Source organism: Callorhinus ursinus, unplaced genomic scaffold (genome assembly GCF_003265705.2).
Source record: "Callorhinus ursinus isolate GAN/ISIS: 27379988/994484 unplaced genomic scaffold, GSC_fseal_2.0 scaffold27, whole genome shotgun sequence".
In the NCBI taxonomy this organism is placed as follows: Eukaryota; Metazoa; Chordata; class Mammalia; order Carnivora; family Otariidae; genus Callorhinus; species Callorhinus ursinus.
Window position 1 is genome coordinate 1975967 of NW_027397089.1, and position 13913 is coordinate 1989879.

The following is a 13913-nucleotide window of genomic DNA, read 5'->3' on the forward strand; positions in this document are numbered from 1 at the left end:
GAAGAAAAACAAACAACAATCTGAAAAGGCTGCATGTTGTTATGATTCCAAGCATATGTCATTCTGGAAAAAGGTAAATCTATGGAGACAGTAAAAAGATCAGTGGTTGCCAGGGCTGGGGGAGGAAGGGGAGAGAAAATTAGGCAGAGCACAGAGAATTTGGAGGGCCCCAGAAATACTCTGTATGATACTATAATGATGGATACATCTCATTACACATTTGTCTAAACCCATAGAAAGTACAACACCAAGAGTGAACTCTAAGGTAACTACAGATATTGGGTGAGGATGATGTGTCATTGTAAGTTCATTAGTTGTAACAAAGGTACCACTCTGGTGGGGGACGTTGCTAGTGGGGGAGGCTATGCATGTATGCGGGCAGCAATTATATTGAAAACTCTGGACATTCTTCTCAAATTTGCTGTGACCCTAATACTGCTCTAAAAAATAAAGTCTTTTGATTTTTTTAAAGTCTTTTTAAAAAAGAAAGATTGTTATAAAATGGTGCCACTTGTTAAGCTTTTATATTTTAAATTTAATATTGTTTAATATTTTGACTTAAAAAAGATGTATAAAAGAGTAATAGAAATTATAAACATGGTAAAATTTTTTCTTTTTATTATAGTCTCTGTTCTCTTCAACTTTACTTACCTATTTGAAAGATGTCATTCCCCTACCTTTTTCTAAGTCTTCAGCATATGGCTCAGCTATTTATCTATTTATATGAAGAAATGAAATCCCACCTCTTTTTACTCCTCCAATACTTCTTCCAGGGGCAAAATCATTTTACGAAAAGTTTTCGACACCCTTTTTGAATTTCGGTTGGATAGATTTTGAAATTAATTTACATGTAATATCCAGATTGATAAACTTATTTTATTTTTAATTCCTTTAGGGGCTACTAAACACCTTTTGGTTTCTTTAGCTTCTCCAATCTATTTGAACAATGTAGCCTGTCATTAATGCCATAGACCAGCAGCATAAGAATAACCTGGGAGTTATTAGAAATGAAGATCTTGAGGTGCCATAAGAGATGTAATGAATAAGACTCTGCATTTTTACAAGATCTCCTGGGGACTTATTTTCATTTTGAAGTTTAATAAGCATTAATTTATGCTGTATTTCTACCATGCTCCCAAAAACTATACCATAGTGATAATAAACACAAGATGTCAATCCAAATCATTAATCCGAATTCTGGTTTTACCACATGTTTACTCCATGACCCTGGGAAAGTATTTTAATCATTTTGTGCCTCATTGTATTAATTTACAAAATGAATTAATAATTATGGCTGGTGTAAAGACTGAATGAGATAAGACATATAGTGTATTAAACAGTCCTGGTACATAGTAAATAAATAAGAAATATTATAGTAATGCTAATATTCTCCTTCTGAATGATTCAATGTTCTCTTTCCCCAAATGCTCACAAGACTCTTTTATCCAAAACAACTCCCAACAATGGATAGATCATCCAGACAGAAAAACAATAGGGAAACATTGAACTTAAACTACATATTGGATCCTGGACTTAACAGATATTTATAGAGCATTCCATTCAGCAGCAGCAGAATACACATTCACCTGACACACACATGGAATATTCTTAGGAATAAATCATATGTTGAGCCACAGAACAAATCTCAATAAATCTGACAAGTTTGAAATCATAACATGTTTCTTTTCTAGCCCCAAAGATATGAAAAAAAATCAATTACAAAAAGAAAACTGGAAAATGCACACATATGTGGAGATTAGACAAGATGCTCCTGAACAACCACTGAGTCAAAGAAAAAACAAAAAAGAAATAAAAAAAAAAATCTTGAGACAAAGAAAAACAGAAATACAATATGCCAAAACTAATGGGATGCTGCAAAAGCAGTTATAAGAGGGAAGTTCATAGTGATAAATGCTTACATTCAGAAAAAGGAAGGGTTTCAAATAAACAATCTAACTTTACACCTCAAGGAACTAAAAAAAGAAGATGAAACTAATCTCAAATTTAGTAGAAGGAGGAGAATAAAGATCTGAACAAAAATAAATGAAATGGGCACAAAAAAGATAATAGAAAAGAACAATGAAATTTAGAAGTGGCTTTTTGAAAAGATAAACAAAATTGACAGCTATTTAGCTAGACTTACCAAGAGAAAAAGAGAGAGGACTAAAATAAATGAAATTATAAATGAAAATGGAGACATTACAGAAATAGAAATGATCATAAGACACTACTCGGAACAATTATATGCCAACAAATTGGACAACCTAGAAGAAATGGATATATTCCTAGAAACATAAAAGCCTGTCAAACTCATGAAAATTCAGAATATGAACAGACCAATTACCAACAAGGAGACTGAATTAGTAATCAAAAACCTCCCAAAAAAGAAAAGCTCAGGACCAGATGGTTTCACTGGTGAATTCTACCAAACATTTAAGGAAGAATTAATACCAATCCTTTTCAAACTCTTCCAAAAAACAGAAGAGGAGTGAAAACTTCCAAACTCATTTTATGAGGCCATCATTACCCTGATTCCAAAACCAGATAAGAACACTACAAGAAAAGAAAATTACAGACCAATATCCTGGAAGAACATTGATATAAAAACTTCAACAAAATATTAGCAGATGGAGTTTAATAATAAATTAAAAGGATCATACACCATGACCAAGTGGGATTTATTTGAGGGATGCAAGGATGATTCAACATCTGCAAATCAATAAAAGCGATACATCACTTTAACAAAAGGATAAAAATCATATATTTATCTCAAAAGATACAGAAAAGGATTTGATGAAATTCGACATCCATTCATGATAAAAACTCTCAACAAAGTGGTTATAGAGGGTGTGTACCTCAAAAGAATAAAGACCATGTATGACAAATCTATAGCTAATATCATACTCAATGGGAAAAATCTGAAAGTTTTTCTCATAAGATTAGGAATAAGACAGGGATGCCCATTCTCTCACTGAGTCAACATACTACTTGTAGACCTAGCCAGAGAAAATAGGCACAGAAAAAGAAATAAAGGCATTTAGGGCGCCTGGGTGGCTCAGTTGGTTAAGCGACTGCCTTCGGCTCAGGTCATGATCCTGGAGTCCCGGGATCGAGTCCCACATCGGGCTCCCTCCTCGGCGGGGAGTCTGCTTCTCCCTCTGACCCTCTTCCCTCTCGTGCTCTCTATCTCTCATTCTCTCTCTCTCAAATAAATAAATAAAAATCTTTAAAAAAAAAAGAAATAAAGGCATTTAAATCAGAAAGGAAGAAGTAAGACCGTATTTGCAGATGACATGATATTCTATAGAAAACTCTAAAGAATCTACCATAAACAGAACTAATAAATTAATTCAGTAAAGTTGTAAAATACAAAATAAATATATAACAAGCAATTGTTTTTCTATACATTAATAACTATCAGTAGGGAAAATAAGAAAACAATCCCATTTACAATTGCATCAAAAAGAATAAAATATTTGGAATACATTTAACCTAAGATATGAAAGATCTGTACGTTGAAAACTCTAAGACATTGATGGAAGGAATTGACAAAGACACAAATAAATGGAAATGTATTCTGTGCTCATGGAGAATGGGCATCATAGAAGTGGAGATAGCTGGTAAAAATTATTGTTTTAAAACGTTATTGACTATAGGTAAGAAACTACTGGAGAGAGAACTGAAAAATGTGGGCAAAGAAAGACTAGATGAAGAACCTAAAACAAAGAAGAAATTGAGGTCCAGGGCATAATTTTTAGTGAACAAGAAAGGAGTCAGATTTTCTTCTGATCTAAATCCTTTTTTAAGTGTGGGGCTAGGAATTTGAATAAACCCATACTTGTTACTATTGATTTTCTTGAAGGACCATGAGTCAGCCATTTGCTAAGAAAGAGAGGGATAAAGGTGGGTTAGGAAGCTTTAAGGGGCGTTAAGTTTTTGGAATAGCCATTGTTGAGAATTCAGGAAGGAGAGTACTAGGATCTAACCAAAAATTGACAAATGGGACTGCGGCCCAACTGAAACTGGAAAACATGATAGGGATGGTACCCTTCCATGTGTTTAAAGAAGTGGGCTTGCACAAAAGATAATTAATAGAAGGCATTTAGCATTTGCAAAGGAGGGGCGCCTGGGTGGCTCAGATGGTTAAGCGTCTGCCTTCGGCTCGGGTCATGATCCCAGGGTCCTGGGATCGAGCCCCAAATCGGGCTCCCTGCTCAGCGGGAAGCCTGCTTCTCCCTCTCCCACTCCCCCCTGCTTGTGTTCCCTCTCTCATTGTGTCTCTCTCTGTCAAATAAATAAATAAAATATTTTAAAAATTATTTAGAATTTGCAAAGGATATGGGGTGACTAAGGGTTGGAAAATTCCATGAGGTACAAGAATGGGTATGGCAAGAATGAGGAAGGGAGAGATCCAGGAAAAGAGAAGTTGGTGGCCAGAATGTTAATTATAGTTTAATATTTTAAAAGTGACTTTAATTGACAAATACATAGAACTGAGCAGTTGAAAAGAATATAAAAAAGTTATTGGAATTTAGAGGCCGAAAATCATAGAAACCAGAGCACTTTGGATAAGTTCACCACATGGATATTGACTCAGGATGATAGGACTTCCTTTGGCATTTTTTTTTTCACTGTAGGCCAGATTTATCTTAAAACTTAAATAAATGAATAACCACATATTGAATTTTTTTCTTTATCTAATTTCCTCTACTTTCTTTTCAGAAGCAGAAAGGTAGAAAGTGTTGTTTTCCAAGTCAAACATAGAAATCCTTTATTCTTGGCTGATGGAAACAACACAGCACACATCTGGAACTCCTAATCTTTACTCATCTGGAAGACACTACTTCCACTTATTATATCTTCTCTATATCATCAGGTGTTCTCTAGATGGTGCTATGTTTTTAGTACTCCAAATCATTAATGTAAATCTCAAGGGACCTTTTCTAGACCAACTTTATGACTGCAATGTTAATATAGTCATTATTTGTACCTATCAGCTTTTTTACTTCAGATTAAGGAAAACGCCATTTTTATTTATGCAAACTATTGCTCATTGACTCACTTTTCATCTGACAATTTGCACCAACTTTCAAAAATGTGAACATCTTACTACTCTCTCATGCCATGGATCTACGTAGGCCTATTTTTCTGACATTCTCTGTAGAGAGGCTGAGAGCAGTTTTGTCATTGTGTTTGCCGTCTCCCTCATGGCCAGTTCGGCATTATTCATAGTGAACTATAGCACTGAAAGAAGTTAGGTCCAATACTCACACATGCTTTGACTGCATTTCACTTTCATTTTCTTTTTCTTTTTTCTTTCTTTCTTTATTCATTTTTATTTTTAAAGATTTTATTTATTTATTTGACAGAGAGAGAACCAGAGAGCACAAGCAGGCTGAGCAGCAGACGGGGAGGGAGAAGCAGGCTCCCCACTGAGCAGGGAGCCTGACCAGGGGCTTGATCCCAGGACCCTGAGATCATGACCTGAGTGAAAGGCAAATGCTTCATGGACTGAGCCACCCAGGCACCCCTCTTTTTTCTCTTCTTTTTTTTTAAGGGAGGTGGGGGCAGAGGTAGAGGGAGAGGGAGAGAGTGAATTCCAAGTAGGCTCCCTGCCCAGCATGGAGCCTCATGCAAGGCTCGATTTCATGACTCTATGAGATCATGACCTGAGCCAAAATCAGGAGTCAGGTGCTTAACTGAGTCACTGAAGTGCTCCAAGAAGGGCAAGTCCTCTAAAGTGCCTATCTGAGAGCTTGTGAAACAATAGCAGGGCTGTGAGGGAAGTCAGACGGAGTGTGGTGGGTTGTGGAGAAAGTAACTGATGTAACTCCATGATTCTGGAGTCAGGAGGATCACTCTGTAGGCCGGTAAGTGTGGGGTCAGCTGCTTTTAAACTGCTACACCCAGCTGATTTTGCAACTTTGACTTAAAATCTTGAAGCTATAAAGCTCATGACTGGGTGCCTGGGTGGCTCAGTCATTAAGTGTCTGCCTTCAGCTCAAGTCATGATCTCAGGGTCCTGGGATTGAGCCCCGTATCGGGCTCCCTGCTCAGCGGGAAGCCCGCTTCTCCCTCTCCCACTCGCCCTGCTTGTGTTCCTGCTCTCTCTCTCTCTCTCTCTGTCAATTAAATAAATAAATAAAATATTTTAAAAAAATAAAAAAAATAAAGCTCATGACTTAAGGCCTGGGATATATATATAATAAAGGCCTGGGATAAGAGCTGGAGTTTCAATCCAATATCAACTAACTTTGTAACTTTGGGGTCAGAATATCTTCTTTTTTTTTTTAGAGGTAGAGTCGGAGGAGGGGCAAAGGGAGAGGGGGAGAGAGAGTCTTAAGCAGACTCCCTGCTGAGCAAGGAGCCAGATTCTGGGCTTGGGGGCTTGATCTCACAACCCTGAGATCATGACCTGAGTGGAAATCAAGAGTAGGAGGCTTAACCAACTGAGCCACCCAGGCGTCCCTTGATTGCATTTCATTTTCATATGGATCTCTGCCTATCAGAACAAAAACAAAAACAAAATCCTTTTTCCAAGAGCTAGATCAAATTCTCCCAACTACTTTAAGCCTTTGCTCTTTCCCATTGTCCCACATATTCTCCCCTTCCTTTGAGCTACTCTGTTTGTTTAGGTCTCTATTAACAGTTGGATCGTGTATTCAATAAACATTCACCACCTCTTACCTGCCAAACACGTGTTAAAGACTAGGGGTATAAAGAGGAAGATAACACAGATCCTCCCTCAAGGAGGTCTTAATTTATTAGGGTAGATCAATATGTAAACAAGTACTTGCAGCATATTTTAAATGCAGTTATTAAATCTATCCTTATAATTATTTATATAACTATATTATTTCTCCCAAGAGGTTATAAGCTCCGGAGGTCAGGGGTTCTGCCTACTCAAGTGGTATCTGAGAGTGGCTAGTATAGTCTCTGGCCAATGGTAGCTAATCAGTAAGTGTTCAAGATCTAATTCTACCCTTAATTAAACTGAATTCATTGATATTTTTCCACATAAAACATCTTTTCTAGTATGTTGAACTACCTAAAAAGCTTTTTTTTTTATAACTTTATGATTCAGTGAGTATACTCCTTGTTGGAATAACTAGTATACGGGTTACTCTGCCTCTATGTCTTCAGCATTTTTGGTCTGTGTCTCCCCACCTTCTGTGCTCTGACCCAACTTACATGTTCCACTTACAGGCTTCACTTTCATCCAGGTCTCAAAGTGCAGATCATTTCCAGTCCTAATATCCTAGTCTACCAAAATCCTCCACCAATGGATCACAAGACCTCTAGTTCTGTGACAGCTCCCGTGATGGAGTTGTTACCAGTTGTTACCACAGTTGTTACCTCTCTGCTTCCATCCCCCCGCCACATGACCTAGTCTACTCAGAGCTGCCAGGGAGCCCTGTATCTCCAATAATGAAAGCAATTTATGGCATATAGCAGTGAAATGAAAGAATGAATTATAAGGCAGTCTTTTTTTCATTTCTAGACAGTTCTAATTGTTATTCAAGGTTATAAAATTATAGAGTAAGAATATACTTTAAATAATATTCAGCTGGCTTTATTATAAAAGTGCAATCTGCACATGGTAAAAAATTAAAATGTTACAGGAAGCTACCAAATGACTGTAAGAGGGAACTTCTCCTCACTCTTGCCTAAGTCAGATTTCCTGTATGAGCAAATTATGATTCTATTTTCCCCTTTACTCACTCTACTCCTAAAGAAATACCATACTGGGAAATTTGGTAATATTAGGCAAATTATCATCTTGGTAAATTTGACAGGAATGAATAGGCATGTTTGGGTTACTTCTACTCTCCTTTCTCCTCTGTGGATCTGTCCATCTTCAAGGAATAAGCTGTCCACTGTTTCTCCAGGGTGGATGCATCCGCAGGTGGTAAAAGACTGGGATGGGGAGATATGGGTAAATTTGTCTCTTTCTGATATTCAGTTAGCAGATCCATTTGAGTTTCACACTCTGCAACTTACTCCATTCTGACCCAAATCTGTATGAAAGTGAGGTGGTTTTTTCCTCCATTATTTTATTTCTCAAATGACTAATGGCTTTGGTGGAGAAGAAGAAATCTATTTATTAGAAATCTCTTTGGAGACTTTCAACAATGATAATAACTTACTCAATTCCAAACATGAGTCTTATTTCTGAGTTAAAAGCTAACATGTACTGGCATTAATTTCCAGAAAAAAAGTATAGAAGTGTATATATACACATTTATATTTATACCACTTTTTTATACAAGTAGGATCATTAAGTTCACATTATCCATTCCTTCATCATTATGATTTTATACTGAATATTATATCTTGGAGAGCTTTCCATAGTAGTCCATATAAATCTACTTTAATATTTTTAGAGTCACATAGTGTCATAGTGGGTCATTATTGTATAATGGGCTCTAGTTAATGGACCCACTGGATAAAGCATCAATCCCATTGCTTCCATTTTGAATGGCTACAATCTAAATCATAATCTGATATATTTTGCCACAGCAATGCCTGACCTGGTTTTTGTAAATTTATCCTTTCCAGCAACTGCTGGCAGTTCATGCTACAAAATCCTTCCCTACACAATTTCTTTTGTCTTACCCTATTGCATTGAGCTGTTTATCTCCTCCAATTATCTTTTCCAAATACCTCCTTTAATCTCTCAAACTTTCTCTGAAGCTGTAAAAATATTATAACTAGAAAGATCCCCTCATCAAACTATTTTAATTCCACTCCTCACAGTATCAGAGTAAACAAAGATCTCTTTTAAGGGTAAGATCCAGATCTTAGGCATTTTTGTATTTCTTATCTTAGAGAGAAGAACATAATAGTTACTCATTTTCTTCAGAAGGAATATACAAATTCCATAATACAATGTTTCCTCGCCTCTTCTTTGCATTTTTAAGACAGCTATTAATATAAAAAATGTTAAAATTGCTAAAAGTATCAATGAACCTAATACAGTTGCATTTTATTAATTACAATATCTACATACATTTAAAACAAATTGTGCCTACATCTGGGAGATGTATACAGCTTACCTATCCCATGCTTTATATCCACAGAGTTATTATTTTAGATCGATATTATCCCCGGGAAAGTCCTGCAACTGGAATTGGGACTAAGGATTTACAACTTCATTCTTTAGTTTGTATAACTTTTCAGTAAGGGGATTTTGAGACTATAAAAAAGGGTATATACAAATAATAGCAATAATAATAGCAGACCTTCTTGAATGCCATTTTATAATTTTATTTAATCCTCACTATCAACCTAAGTGTTTTATACTAATACCCACTCTATGAGACAGGCTTTACTGTTCTCAGTTCTCTTTTACTGAGGAAAGTAAACAAATCTAAGAGATGTTATTGATGCATTAGTAAGTGGCAAAGTCAAGTAGAGTCATTTGACTTTTAAAACCCATACTAGACGGGAGAAGAGAAAAATGAGCTCCCTGTCAAAAAGTGTTTTTAAATATTTAAAGATGTGTTCGAAGAGCTCCATATCTAAAAAACAAAATAAAACAAAACATGTAAGAGGAAGAACTAGATAAAATTAGAAGTTCCTAGAATTTATGTGAAGTTCCACTTGGGACCTAGCAAACGTGTCATATAGCTAGGCATTTAAAGAGAGGTTTGAGGCTTTATCTATTCATGCTAAATCATTTTTAGCAGCAAAAATTTAAATGCCATCAGTGTTTTTCCAAAAGGAGTTATCGATCAACAAATTTTAAGAACAAAATGTGTAAGGCACTTTGAATAATAGTCTGCATTTAGGAAGGGTCCCTTTAGTCAAAGAATTTTTAAATTGAAAGGATATGCTATACTTTTAGAAAGATTTCTGTTTTACAATTCAGGTGGGAGAGAAGCTCAGAAGAGGCTGTGGCCTTGAGTGACTCTTCCATGGAACAAACGGGTTTTGAATTGAAACTTAGAAGGAGGCTGGGCATAAGCAAAGGCATGTAGTCAGATTAGGAGAAGCAAGGCATATTTGAAGGATGATTTGAAAAGGGCAGCAAGAACATTCTTGAGAGCAAGAGAAAAAAATATAAAGAGGTTGGTGTACATTTTTATCCCAGTTAGGATTATGTCTGCTGCTGAGCAGGCATCTTCAGCTTTCTCCTTCCCATTTGTCCTTGGTCCACGACCAGGAAATTTAAAGTGATTTTTGTATTAGGATGAACAAAATACCAGAAAGTTAGCTAAGCTATAAAAAGTACAATGGAATATTACTCAGCCATAAAAAAGAATGAAATCTTGCCATCTGCAATGACATGGATGGAGCTAGAGAGTATTATGCTAAGCAATATAAGTCAGAGAAAGACAAATACCATGTGATTTCATATGTGGAATTTAAGAAACAAAACAAAGGAGCAAAGGGGAAAAAAAGAGAGAGAGAGGCAAACGGAAGAATCAGACTCTTAACTATAGAGAACAAACTGATGGTTACCAGAGGGGGCTGGGTGGGGGCTGGGTTACATAGGTGATGGGGAGTAAGGAGTGTACTTGTGATGAGCATCAGGTGTTGTATGGAAGTGCTGAATCACTATATTATTGTATACTTGAAACTAATATTACACTGTAACTCAAACAACTGGAATTTAACTTTTAAAAAAGATTACAAAAAAAAAAAAGAAAAGAAAGAATTACACGGCTAACATAGGCATTTAAAAATTCTATTCAGGAAAAAAAAAGTCATATTCACCCAGGTCACCTAGACAGGCAGATACACTAATCAGATCACTTGGATGATTACTGTAATTTCCACATCTTTGAATTTATGTAGTGCAAGCTGTATAATCCAAGTGTATTTGGAGAATAAAAAAAATTCCATAACCCTTTCCAAACCTAACCACAAATGACTTTTGAATTTTATACTGTACTGCATTATCCATTCACCCTCTCCTATCTATAATGTAGATTTTGGAGATCTGCCTGCATATTAAAAATGAAAATGTTTCCCAAAAGGAAAAACAAATAGCTTTTCCTAACAGCACCACTGTATTTTTTATCCGTATCAAGCAACTCTTTTTTTTAGCTTACAGTTTTGTGAAACATTTGCTTGTAGAATAATTTCTTTTTGGCTTCCCATGTTGCAATAATTAGAAACAGTGGTCAGTTCAGGAGAGCCTGAGGTAATCATGGCTTTCTGGAAGCAAACTCAGAGGTACCATTATGCCCAGTAGGTGTCAAAACATGAGAGCCGAACTCAGGAGCCACAGAGGCACAACTCTTGCCTTTGTTTCTCGGTTAATGGGGGCTACATGGGTGTGCGCTGGGTGGTGTGTACCGGAGTGGGAGTAGGTTTCGCTTAAAAAAACAAAACAACTACAAAACTATCTTTCTTTGTGGAGAGGAAGTTTTACTTCAGATTTCTGCTTATCTTGGCACAGGAAGCCAGGCCAGGTTAGCCAGGGAATCAGTCACAACACTGGCCTTATGTACCCACCTGAGCTCACAAAGCGCATTTCAGAAGCACAGATGGGCACTCTTAATCACCGGTGTGTGTAATCAGCAGCATGTTCAGGGGATATATGGTGCCATGCCTCACATTCCTTTCTTTTGTTGACATTTATTGACTTAGGCCTTTGAAATGTGCTCAGACTCCAGCCCAAAAATCAGACTCCTGTTTGTGTCAATGTCGAAGTACAGTTTTGAGTTGGAGAATCATGCACTTCTGCCCTTTCTTGCTTTTTTTCCCCAGCATAAAACATTTAAAAGTGTCACCCTATGAGGCATTCAACATTGTTTCTGTCAAAATAAATGTTGTATAATTCTTTTTCAGGATTATTTATTGAACTGACATTTCATTCTTTTCCTTCCTCTTTCAGAAATGATAAAAGAGTGTGACATGAAGACTCAGACAATACATGATACCATAAAATATACATTTATTGATCTATCCTATTAAATGCTGACAGAATGAATATGCAAATTGAACCATGTCCTGCCTACATGACAACAGAACTCTGACCCACAAGCTGCGCAGCAACCAGTCCAGAATCTTTAGGACATGGTCAGTAACTGCCAGTTTTCTTCATTTTTGCTCCTACTTCCAGCTCAGAACTAACTACAGAAAGCCAAATATGCTTCCCTAATCAATTACATGGAACACCCTACTTCTAGTGAGTGGGCCATCAGCTTCCCCAGGACAACCACCTACAATCACGTCCAGTTAAGTCATACTTGAAATCTTCCCTTTTTCATTATAAAGTTTTGCTACCCCATAGCCTGCCTTTGAGTCTAGACCAAATTCAAATGATGGCTGACTCCCTTGTTATAGCAAACTCTGAGTAAATAGCCTCTGTATTTTCTCATTTGAATTGTTTTTGTTTATGTCTACAATGTGTTCCTCTCAAGGCCCTTATCATCCCAACATATGGTTGAACAACCCTATAGGTACCTTAAAACATGCATTAGGTTTTGAAAGTAACTTTCAGACACCAAACATACACCATCCTTGTCCTAGAAATAATCAGACCAAAGTAGTGAGAGACATAGTAGCTAAAATGTATCTTTATGACTCTGACTTATGCTACTGGGTTCTATTGAAATGTTAGTATCAGATATTTATTTTGGGTTATACCAAACAAAACAAAACAAAACAAAACAACAACAACAACAAAACAAAACCCAACAATAACAAAGCAACCCCAACAACAAAATGAAAATTTAAAAATCTATCCTTTATTTTTTTAAACTGTTATTTTTTTAAAGATTTTATTTATTTATTTGACAGAGAGAGACACAGTGAGAGAGGGAACACAAGCAGGGGGAGTGGGAGAGGGAGAAGCAGGCTTCCTGTGGAGCAGAGAGCCCGATGGGGGGTTGGATCTCAGGTTCGATCCCAGGACTGTGGGATCATGACCTGAGCAGAAGGCAGACACTTAACAACTGAGCCATAAAAGTCAAAATCAGTATGTATGTTGGGAGCTGTAGTTTAATGCAGTGTATGGCTTCTTGAATACCTCTAATTTTATATTGCTGGAATTTTAATTAGACTACAATAAAAGGATGTTTCATTAAAGGTTTGCTTATGTTTTTCTTCATGTTATTTCTTGATGTGGCATCTTTGTCCATTGGTCTTGCCCTATTTATAAAACTCTAGTATCCACAATATAACTCTCAAGTTTTATTAACAGATCATGTTCATTCTCAGTAGGAATTGTACTCAATGAAATTTTGATATAGTTCAATTCTGTGCTGTGTCACTCATGGTCTCTTCTGTGTCCTTTAACCTGCCCCTGTCCTCATATTTTCTCTACTTCTATTTGAAAGCCTTCTCTTAAAAGATCTGATAGCTAAGTGACATTGTGGTATGACTGAAAAGGTTGATTATGGTAAACTTTAATATGTTGTTATATTTGATAAGGAAAAAATATCTTTAGGGATTTTGTCTTTGTGTTTAGTAAGCACTCAATAAATATATTTTGAGTGTGCAAATGAATGAATATAACAACTTATATATATATCTAACTATTGGGACTTTCACATTTTCATTGAATAGAAAGGAAAGAGTTTCTAGCATCCCGTATATAATGTTATGTAATCTTCAAATTTGTTCAGGAATAAAATCAGATAAATTCTGATTCAGAAGACTCTTCTGTGACTCAGGGCATTTTATTTATTAGTGGATTTGTAAATTTTAGAAGTAACCCTCATTTGTAGATGATTATATCTATAGTGGATCTTGACTAGTTATATTAATGAAAATAACCAATGTTTAAGAATAAATAAAAGGGTAAATGATTTTTAGATATTTATATTAGGCTTTCAGGTGCTTGGTAGTGTATTTTTAAATGAAGTTAAAATTGGGGCATCTGGGTGGCAGTCGGTTAAGCATCCAGCTCTTGGTTTTGACTCGGGTCGTGATCCCAGGGTCCTGAGATCCAGCCGCGT